Here is a 12,754-nt window from a genome sequence, read left to right as displayed (position 1 = left end):
CGACTTAATACCCATACTTGATCAGTCATCACCCAATGTACTAAATTCTGGTATGGTATTTGGCTTCATTTATCACAGCGTTTTTTCCGAGGAGAGTAGAATTTAGGTAACGTATCTGTGAAGGCATGAACGTAACGTCAGGACTTTTTGCCATTAATAGACCTGATTTTGTTTTACTTTGAAACCATTGTGTTTTGTTCCATATATATAATATAACTATGGAGCCTGCTTGATCCATCACATATGAGAACATCCATCTGGCCAATTATTTTCACAGATTGTTATCCATTAGAAATATGGTAACGTATCTGTGAACAATATTGGCGACATAGTCTGAAAGACCTGTTTGAAAAATTTAATAATCTGTGTTGTGATGATTTATACTTTATAATTAGGGCATGATACCAGCTAATGAAAAGTACCTATAATCCATTATGTGCGCGCATGTTTAGAGAGCAGGGACACGTTATACTGAACACACCTTGGCTGGCGACATGGAGGAAAACAATGGACATGCATAATCAGCTTTATTGTTTTATACTTTCTAGGCATGTTACAACCTCTAGCCTCACACATTTTAAAAAGCAACTCCTAAGTATAAGTTATATTAATAAAAGTTATTTCTTTCTGAAGAAACAAGTCTGAATACGACTTGACACTATGGGCGACACATATTTGGCATTTTGAACACTTTATCGGAGAATGTGCCGTATGCTAGCATACAGCATACTCTTCCAAGCACGGTCTTCACCGTCACAATACACTACGTATTGTCACAGTGTTTTCCATGTACATACGTGAGGATCAGGATATTTCTGATGTTCAGGAAAATGATTTCGATGTTATATTGATGAATTTATGACTATTCTCACAACAAAAATGTTCACTTACGTGAGCTTTCGGTTTGCGGTCGCTAAGCCTTTTTCAAACTGATGTTATTGATCTTGATGTCGAAATAAGCTTGAGAGGTGTCATTTCTCAAGATAATGTCGAGAGGCTCAAATCCTTCATTCCTTAGTTCACTAATCAATTGAGTTCCATCACTGCCTCTTGTCTTTTGTCATTTACCATGCCAAAGACAAAAGGTCTTGGATCATTTTTATGATGTTTTTAAATCATTTTCATTCAGTGTTTTTTATTTCTTCTAACCACATTGTCAAGACAATAGGGGAAGTGTAAGATGATCTAAACCCGCGCTAATTAAAGTACAATTATTTTGGGTTTGGGTGTTGGTACAAACGTTGTGATATCATCGAATGTCGGGTTTTAGAAAGGTTATGAAAACGTTGTAAAACGTTTTGTAGGAAAACACTATACTACAACATTTTTAAAATGTTGTCAAAATTTTATTATAAAATATTTTTGGCAAAGACTTTTTGCCAAAAAATCTTTGAAAGATGTTATATTTAAAGTCGTCCCTCCCACTGTTCAAACTCGCCCAATGTTGTCTCACCCACATCAACGTTGTCCTCCTACATCAAATGATCAAAAATGAAACATATATATTTCCTGTCGGGTCACCCCTAGACTTCTCCGTAGTCCACTTGCCAATTGTGCACACTCTGGCTATTACATTTAAGCTTAAAACTCTGATTTAATTAATGTGTGTACAATTGATAGATTTTCACAACTGATCTTTTCAGTCACCGTACGCCCTCTGTTTGTTGGCTTCCCAAGTGGACTACTGACTTTGGATTGCAGTTAACATTTTTAACACGGGACTCTATGGAGAGTTAGGCCAATTTCTGGCCTAACTAAAATTGGTCATGATGTAATGCATCTTTAAATTAATCTGGCTTGTGATTGGTCGCCCAGATCTCGTTATTGTTTAAATCCACCCGACACGTACTGGTACCATTAACTATACATGGTACATAACTATCTAGGGAATGCGGCGCTTTTGTGCTGGCGGATGAACGTACGCATCTAGCGCGTATTGTACCACCATGCTTAGTCTTGTGGTTAGATTTTATTGATAAACAAGTATGATTGACAGTGTGTTTTAGAGAACGAAGTCCCGGGGTAAACAGGGGTCAAGTTCTGCTTAAAAGTGAAAGTCCATAGTCGGTTTTTCGGATAATAAACTGTAAGATTCTAAAATTAGAATTGTTCAGTATTGAAGTGTCATTATAATTATGCCATTATGATATGTTGCATTCAATAATATAAGCCTACGTAGGGCCTATACTTTACTTTTACTGTCACAAATATAATTATATTAACTTTTTCATAACCATTTTATACTAGTATTTTGATGTAATAAATATCAGTATAATTTCGAGTTCAACTGAATGCGTTCATCATGATTAATAACATTTTATTTATCAAAAATCGACTATGGCATAGTCTAGGTCACCCCGTCAGGCCTTATAAACATCAAGGCCGCAAGCTCGGCATGTCTGAGACCGGAGACCATAGTAAAGACTTGCAACTAATGGAGTTCCCATATAGAAGAGTCCCGCAGGGCATGAAAGCAAGATGAATCGCTGCAGTAGACCAGTAAGCCTGCGGAAACGAGAAAAAAGTATCAAGGCCGCAAGCCCGGCACCCGCAGCCCGTCAGGGCTTAAAAACATAGGGGTAAAAATGGTATCATTAGTATAGTTCTCTCTATACCACTTCTACCCCTGTCCCTGTGTATATTGTGTGTACAGTATTGATAGCGGTCAATGCTAACACTTTTTACCCCTGTCCCCTATCAATATTGTGTATAACTATAGACAGCGGCGGTAGTACTACCGACCTTTACCCCTAATTGCTAAAATTTCGCTTCCCTCTGTTTAAATACCCTCTTCTTTATATTTTGTTACGAGCTGTAATGACTCAAGGCCAAAATCACCTTTTACCCGAATTCACACGAATGCACAACAAAATACACTTGTTAATTAAGTTAACAATATCTATGTCTTTTAATCAAAAGAAAAGTGATGTGGTCAGTGATGACTGATCTATGTCCTTCTTGTCCTTAGGGTGGACCAATAGGCTTTTAAGCGTGTTGGTAGGGTATCATCCACGTATCGTCTCCAGATCTTTGGTTTACAGTCAAGGGGCGCTGTAGAAACCGCTTCCTTCTCAAGCCACTCCATGAATATTTTTTCGACGATAGCACTGACTGGACTGCTCTAGATCACGTATACCATGTATACGATCCACTACTCAAAACACAAACATCACCACTTCCGGAAAATGTCAACAAACCGGATCGTTTGGTGATGTTAGAATATGGCCGGGCCTGTTGCAGTAGTTTCCATTTAATAGTGAAGTTTGTGTCTTTGTTCTTTAGAGAGTTCAGTTTGATGCTTCTGTGCCGATTTTTTGAAAGATTAATTGTGGTTTGCATATCTGAGTTTGAATTCTGTGCTTAGTCCCACCACGTAGGTTTCTTCACTGTGATTGGTCTTTACGGTTGCCTGATATATGATATTTGGTGTTCTACATTTCCCGTCAAGCGGGCTCTCGTTCTTTACTCGGCAGTTGCAAGGCTTGTTGTCGTCGGTTTCTGGCACTTTAGTTATATTTTTGTTATGAGCCTCTATGGATGATTTAAAGCAGCTGTATGATAATTTAAGTGTATTCTTGTTGAATATCTGTTGGATGGCGTGGCCTTTTGGGAAGCTTTCGTTCACAATTTTCAGGAACTGACGACCGACATATAAATTCAAAGAACAGACCTTCCAGAATGTACCCCTTAACCCCCTCCCACTCCCTTGTCAGCGGCACTTAACACAACGATGTGCTTAATTCATAAATATGAAAATAATAATGTAGGTTTCTCACTTACAGGTACACCATTTTTACCATTGAATTTCAATCTCAAACTTATAACAACCTGTAAATTACCAACACAGTTGGGTATTTTGTTTGCAATTGTCATTAATTGTAGGAATCAAACAAGAGTCACTGAAACGAAATGTTACATGATGCAGCAAAGCACAGAGTATAAATCTACATTATTACCAAACATAGCTGATGCAATATGTATGTCAATAGGGAGGGGTATGTGTGGTGGGATGTGTCAGGGTGGTGCAACGTATATGCCGTTTCTGGTTGGCTAAGAGGGCGACAATGCTAAGTCTATTAGAATGTAACATAGAAACGGTACATCCGAGAACTTGATTGCCAGTGGGTTGAATCCTGGTTGAAAAATCAGATGGCGAACAGCACGTGGTGGATGACGTCATGGGAAAGGTGTTAGCCAATCAAAAGAACTCATTCTTTAACTTGAATCAAGTAGTTACTCATACCATAGACCATGGTCTATGCTCATACGTATTCCCCAGTTACAAAGTTTTGTTTCCGATACATATAATGTGCACTCGAGTTTCTTTGTTCCAGTTGTTGAGATTGAATAGTAGTTTTTACGGGTGATGCGGTAAAGAAAAAAATAACATTATTACGAAATTGGAAATTTATTCATAATGCTTTAGCCACAACGTCTGTTTCGGACTATAGATGTATGGGTCTGTGGTTGTATGTACAGCGTACATATGTGGAAAGGGGGTTGGTTGGATGTGGATGCGTCTTTGATGTTTTTGTTTTCACGCATACACGCGACTATTTGAAATGGTCTTGAATGAGTTGTCTACACCGGTGTTTTGGTATACGGAAAACTACATTATTATCAAATTACAAATTCATAGTATCGAATTACAAATTCAGCTTCTGTTTTTAGTAGCGTAGCGTGGGTTTGATTAATATTATGAACTACTTCGCCATGTTTCGGCCATTAAAACACCAATTTCAATTTTGGATTGTTAAAATTTTGTTGTAACACTAGTGATACTTTGAATGCTAGTACAATGTTTTGGGGAAAATAATTTACTGCATATACAAATGGATTCATAATTGATTTAACATTAACATTTAACGGCCACCGTGCCGTCTTTCTTTCTAAAGGCACGCTTTGTCCGTTATAATGGTTTATGAACATGCTATATGCTGCATAATAATAATTGTCCCGCACATTTTTTACATTTACGATGTTTTATTTTAAAGTACCCCGGGGAAAGCAGTCCTGGATCCGCCCTTGGTATAGAGTATACTGTTAATGGAACTATTAGTGTGAGCCAATGCAATGGCGACAACTCAGTACCATGCATTGTGGACAATTTCCAGAAACGTCAAAGAGTAAGGTAGCCCCGTATGGGGTCCACATAAGTACAAATGTAACCCCTGTCTGTTCGTGCAATATGAAAATTATCACTGGTTTGAGGTCGTGATATTTGTCGTATTGCATGAACAAACAGGGCATAACTAATAATACGCCGCATCTGCGACTTATACAGTTGAATATGAATTATTATGTTTGTAATAATTAACTGTTGGGTGTGTTTGCATGGAAACAGGTTAATCAAATAAGACAACGTCTTCCCTATATTCACTTACTTATTACTCAATTAGCCTATAGCCTATATGTATGCATAATGTACTTTTCTAGTATGTGATTATATTGCATTATAGAGTTGTCACCATCCAGTTCACCTCGTCCTATTGTAGGCGGCGCCAATATCCACTTGGTGAATGTTTTATTCAGACAATTATTTTCTCTGTATAATGTTAACTTGATTGAAGACATTTTTAACTAAATATTCTGAATACGGTGACGATGACAGACATTGATACACACAACTCTAATCTGGAAAAATACATCTTAAGTAACCCTAACACTGACCCAGGTTTTTTGCTATCGGAAGTCACAGAAGATCCGAAAAAGTCAAGAAGAAGAAGAATTTTTGACTTGGCACCCCCGGGATTCGAACCTTTGACCCCCCGCATGCCAACCACACGATCGCGGACCGGGAGCTACACGGCTAATTGCTGCCCGGCCCGCAATTCCGTGAGCATTTGACACTTAGGGTGATTGCGTCATCGCAGACCCTGGGATGCATGCATGCGCAGAATTTTTCATCGTGGTATTCTGTGGTTTTTTCTGGTGTAAGGGTTAAGGGTAAATGCTCTTGAATTCCACCCAACTTGTCCATTAAGTTGGTTGTGTGGATGATTGGCGTTTGTATAAGTATATATCTAAACCCATTTGCGCCAAGGATTCGATTGAGTGTTGTGAACGTTTGTCCGTTACGACAGATGCAGTGGCAAATTTTCCACAGCGGCTAGGTTTTGAAAAAGTCGAGAATGCGAATGAAGCCCTGAACTATGCTAATCATTTAAGCTGAGAATGGTATACCCCATTAAAGTGTATTTTCTTTTCTTTTTACAGGTACCTATTACACCTGGGCGTGTGAGTAACGCACCACTTAACACCCCCCTTCCACCACCACGACCACGACGACCACCCCCCCCCTCAATTGTCGGCGGCACCAGATCACTTCCCTGGCGGCACTTAACACAACGATGTGCTTCATGAATTTGAAAGTAAATGTAGGGTTTTTTTCCCTTACCATGCTTACAGGATACACCATTTTTACCTGACACGAATATAACTTTTCGTCTCAGATTTTTACCATTGAATTTCAATCTCAAAATTATAACAACCTGTAAATTACCGACACATTTGGGCATTTCATTTGTAATTGTCATTTGTAGGAATCCAACAAGATTCACTGACACGAAAAGTTAAATAAATAAACACTACCGTACATGATGCAGCAAAGCACTGCCATTATAGCAATACTTATTAGGTTCCACCATACCGTCCAACACTTAAAATATAGCAAACTCTTTAAACATCAGTAAACAACAATGTGAATAGCATTGGCAATGTTGAAACGGGGATAACAAACCGGAGTAGTTAGCATCTAATTACCAGTTTGTGCACCTGAATTGACAGACGACAAGTACAGATATAATGGTTGATGAGAGAAAAGAGTATAAATCTATACCAAACAGAGCTGATGCAATATGTATGTCAGTATGGAGGGGTGGGTGTGGGATGTGTCAGGGTGGGGTGTGTGGGGGTGTGTGTTGTTGTTGCTTTCACGCACACTTGAATCAAGCAGCTGCGCGTGCGTATTCCCCAGTTACAAAGTTTTGTTTCCGATATAAACTCCTCAACAAAAGTTTGGAAAGTTTTTTCAATCATCTATATCTCAGATTATTTGTGACATGTTCATATCGTGTTGCATATCAATGAAAAGCTACTTTATTCCCCTTTACAATGACACCACATATGAAACAATAACTCTTTTCACGGCTGAATACACATCTTGTGAATGTAGTGGGGTCTGAAACAGAATGTGCCAAATTGACCATTATGTGCTCAACCAACACTATTCACTAATCCTAATAGTGGGTGGAAAACCCATATGCAGCCACAAAATCCGCTACGACACCCCCTCCTCATGCTGCTCACCAGCCTGGTCACATGTTGCTGTGGGATAGCATTCCATTCTTCATCAAGGATTCGTCGCAGGACATTCAATGTGGTTGCATTGGCTACTCTGGCACGCACAGCACGACCAAGCTTGTCTCACAAGTGTTCAGACGGGGGTTTGTGGTCTGGGCTGATGCCAGGCCATTCCATTTTCTCTACTCCCATATTCTGACTATCCGGGCTCTATGGGACGAGCTTTGTCATCTTGATGGATTGCCATTAGGTCCCAGATTGTGAAAATATGGGGTTGCAGCTTCTGCACGTACAGAATAATGGCCAATTGGGCACATTCTGTTTGAGACCCCACTACATTCACAAGACGTGTACTCAGCCTTAAAAAAGGTGATTACTTAAAATGTGGTGTTATTGTGAAGGGGACTAATGTAGCTATTCATTGATATGCAACACAATAATTTATGAACATGTCACAATTAATCTGAGATATAGATGCTTGAAAAAACTTTCCAACTTTTGTTGAGGAGTTTATAATGTGCACTCGAGTTTCTTTGCTCCAGTTGTTGAGATTGAATAGTAGTTGTTACGGGTGATGCGGTAAAGAAAAAATTACATTATTATGAAATTGGAAATTTATTCATAATGATTTAGCAACAACATCTGTTTCGGACTATAGATGTATGGGGCTGTGGTTGTATGTACAGCGTACATGTGTGGAAAAGGGGTTGGTTGGATGTGAACGCGTAGTTTGATGTTTTTGTTTTCACGCATACACGCGATTATATAAAATGGTCTTGAATGAATTATTGTATACACTGGTGTTCTGATATACGGAAAAACTATATTATTATCAAATTACAAATTCATATTATCGAATTACAAATTCAGCTTCTGTTTGCAGTAGCGTAGCCTGTGTCTGAGTAATATGTTGAACTACTAACTTCACCATGTTTCGGCCTTAAAAACAGCAATTTCAATTTGGGATTGTTAAAATTTTATTGTAACACTGATGATACGTTGAATGCTGGTACAATGTTTTGAGAAAAATAATTTTACTGCATGCAAATAGATACATATTTGATTGTTTTTGTTAAGAATATCAGGAAATTCAGTGGCCACCATACCGTCTTCATAAAGGCACGCTTTGTCAGTTATAATGGTTTATGAACATGCTATATGCTACATAATAATAATTGTCCATCTTCATCATGTTCATGGGGAAGTTTAAAAGCTTTTAAAAAAGCTTTTAAAAAGCATGAAACATTATGCTGTAAGCTGTAAGTGTATTCTTTGCATGGTTTCCTTTACGGTGTTTATAATCATAAATCAGCAACACCCAACTAGTAATAATTTACTTCATTGAATCAACTATACGGTATTACACTTACGATGTTCGATCATGGCAATTATGTATTATAAGTTAAGTGTTTTATAATAATATTAAGTGATATGCAATGATAATGTTCAATATTATTAAAGGTGCTGATGATCTAATAAACGGTCTGTGGATTTGTGTGTGAAAGTGAATGCTGAATTTTGTTTTCTGACGCAGACATCAAAGCTATCGAAATTTTCAACTTATCTTCTGAGTCCTTTATATCACGACAACAACATATTCGCTTGATGAAAATCATATATCCGTCACGAAAGTTCCGATTGGTAGCCGCATAGAGTATACTGTTAATGGAACTATTAGTGTGAGCCAATGTAATGGCGAGAATCCAGTACCATTGTGGCCAATTCCCAGAAACGTCAAAGAGTAAGGTAGCCCCGTATGGGGTCCACATAAGTACAAATGTAACCCATATAATCGCCACAGTCTTCAGCAATCGCATATCGCTACGTTGAATAGGCGATGCCAATTGGTTTTGTAGCGTCGTTTACTTTTTCGGGCAAACCAGAAAATGCGTATGTAACAAAAGCCGGTTATACTCATGGTAGGTATATCACCCCAAAAATAAGCGCAGCAGAAACATGTTATTTGACGCTTTTAATTGAATCATCGTTATGAATGCTTCAAAAAACAAAAAACAGAATTGAAATCGGATAATGCAAAGTGATGTAACGTCAACTTGAAGATACCCGGAAATCGGGTGAAAACCTGCCACAAATTGCTATAAATGGCAAAATGGTAATTTTGGGATTTGTAATGCTTATTCGGACACTTACTTGAAAAGGTAGCATTGATTTAAGTATCACAGATTAATTGCATATCTTTCCGGACTTCGTTAAAGAAAACAAGATTAAAAAATCTCTCCTCGAATAAATGTAATAAATCCACCAAATATACAATTTTAGCCATTTTGACCAATCTGCAGACAAATAAAAGCTTAAAAAAGTCCAGCTAATTAATATGCAAAAATAATGCCAACAGAGAACCGTACATGATATGAGGATGCGGTTTTTTTTGCACACATAAGTACCCAAAGTTCTTTCATTTGGTAACAAAAAAATACACAAAAGTCATTAATTATGCAAATTAGCTAATTACATCTAATTATATATTTATGCCATTCTTATGTTAATTAGGCATATGTAATTTTTACTTTTTTCAATGTTTTATTTATGTTTTATTCATACAGCATGATTTTGTCAAATATGAACCTGCTGTGATGTTGAATAAAGAAACTGCAGTTAATTGCCTAAGTGCACCGAGTTTTCAATTGGTATAGGGAAGTGTTTCACTCATTGTCCAAGGAAAAAATACATGATAACAAACACTGGTATTTCAGACCGGTGGTACTAGGTCCTCTATTTCGAGAGACCTATATTTATTGATTTATGGACGATCTAAAAAATTCATAAAACAGGTCTTAACTCTTAAACTAGGCAGTGTTTAATTTCGGCGGAGTTGATAGTGATTTAGGAAATGTTTCACCTACCATATATTAAAAAGACAAATTATTGTGATCAATGAAACATAACGAGGAAATCGTTTTTTGACATGTATGTTTTCAAAAATTGGCCAACTTTGATCCGCGCGCTTTTTGATTCACTGTTATGTATGCGTGCACAGTATGACAGAATTATTGTTTAGCCACTGTGACATACCTACTCATGGGGATAAACAAACCAAGTAAAATGAAATACAAATTATATCCATAGTTTTCCGTATAGTCGATTGTGCAAAAATAAGCCTTCGTGTCATACACATGTCTTCCCCACCCGAAGAAATTCGAGAGATCAAACATGAAGCAATACAGCCACATTGAAGCAATTATAAAAGGAACGGTTTTCTTGTTATATATCTTATGATAGTGCATATTGTGGCATATCGCAATATATCTGTTGAGTGATATCATAGACATGCTCCATACGGAGCACAAGCAACTTATAGTGCAGAGAACAGCTAGTGTTTCACATACTTCTGGATAGTTTTGATAAAATCTGGCATGAAAAATGCCGATTGTCGTGAATGGATTTGTAACAGCAGAAACACATAAGTCAGCAACTGCTAGATTACCCACAAAGACATTACTTAATACTCTGAGTTTCTTATGTACAAAAAGCGCACCAATGACAAGAAAGTTGCCAATAGTTCCTATGAAAGATGTTGTCACCGTCACCAACAAATAGAACAAGATTTTAGTGTCAAACGAAAATCCAACTGGTGTGGTTGCATCAGTTGACACATCATGCACCGGGGCTTCGGTAGCTACACATGATGTTGTAGTATTGAGTTCCATGACTAGGAGTGTGTGTGGTGACGAGGAGTGGTATGTTTTAACACCGCTAAATGTGCGGTTTTGTATGCGCAAGGAAATTTAGTTAAATATGATCGTCGTCATCAATTCAAATTAAGTTATGCTACGTCAGAAGCCATATTATCGACCAGTTCGTCAACATCTTTTTAACTGGCGTTCTCTCTATCTTGGGACAAAACGAGTGTAATTTAACACGCCATATCTGTGGTTTATACAGTTGAATATCAATTATTATCAATTATCAATTATTATGTTTGTCATAATAACAGCGCAGCGCAAAGATTCACTTGGTGGATATTTTGCGTGTTATAACTCCCTGTATTTGTTTCATCCCGGTGTTTCATTTATTGTTTTATTCATAAGAATAGATCGCCTAAGTTTGAAAATAGCGGTATTGTATTCAATCTATGATTGCAAACATACCCAGGTAATGAGTGCAATCTGCTTGTAGTGCAGGGCGATCTATTCAAAAATTGTATTCATCTATTACTATGGTAATTAATCCTGTTACATCATCACTTCGACAGCGTATACGTCGTAGAAGTGACGTCATAATCGGATTAACTACCATAGCAATAGATGAATACAATTTTGAATAGACTGCCCTGCACTACAAGCAGATTGCACTAATCACCTGTGTATGTCAGCAAACATAGATTGAATACAATACCGCTCTTTTCAAAGATTCCTATCTTACAGGTGTGAGTGATCAGCCTTCTATGGTTCAATGCATCGGTACCGCGTGAACTTTGTAGTGCAGGACGGTATAGTCAAAATTGTATTCTATTGCTATGGTAGTTATTCCAATTAACTACGTCACTTCTACGGCGTATATTCATTTTTGCCCTACATAGATTTATGTTTATATATATATTTATATTTATATTTAGCATTGCCAGATCAAGTCATAAATATTTTTAACCCTCTTCATAACAATATGTTACAGTCACAAGCCAGACAAAATGCCTAAATCAATACTATTTATAACAAAAGAGAATCCAGAGTTTTTCCGGAACTAGAGATAGATGCCGTTGGTGGCGTCTGGCCAGATGAAGGGGGCTATACCCGGCTACCTGTACATGTATAGACCCGTGACGTCACACAGACGTCACGCGTCTATTAGATCTGTCGATTAAATGTACTTTTTTGGCCCAGATCTATGCTGTTTCGTATATTTATCAGCGTTTCCAACCCTTTTGAAACCATTCTAAGGCATTCCATTCGCTACAATGTCACAATTGTGGCTACATCATAGATATCTCGGGCATCTCAGAGCATTACCTGGTTTTTCCATATGAAAGTAATTAAGGTGTTCCATCAAAGCTTTCGTCGTGTGCTGCCACCTAGCGGTGGTTCCGGGAACGTTGCGTGAAGACAATAACACAACACCTGTTTCGGTACCCAATGAAATAATGAACATCAACCCACTTATTCACCTGCAATTTGACAGGTATTTATTTGAATAGCAGAGATTAGCAGTGGATAGTGATTTGCCTTGAAAGCATAGGCTCTTCAACCTTCAAAGCAATTCTGTTTGGAGATTTCAATTTCCGGGATATAGACTGGAAAGTAAATGAAGCCCGCTCTGCCTAGTCCAAGAAGTTTCTTGATTGTGTTGAGGATAATAATTCAACTTGTCAAGGAGCCCACAAGGGGCTCGAACATTCTTGATCTCCTTTTGACAGTAATCCTGACATTGTTCATGATGCGTATGTGGATGATAAACTCGGGCAAATTGATCATCGTAGTGTGTTGTTGCCGAATTG

This window comes from Amphiura filiformis, chromosome 3 (assembly GCF_039555335.1).
Source record: "Amphiura filiformis chromosome 3, Afil_fr2py, whole genome shotgun sequence".
NCBI classification, from domain to species: Eukaryota; Metazoa; Echinodermata; class Ophiuroidea; order Amphilepidida; family Amphiuridae; genus Amphiura; species Amphiura filiformis.
The sequence above is the reverse complement of the archived record's forward strand: the minus strand, read 5'-3'. Positions refer to the sequence as shown.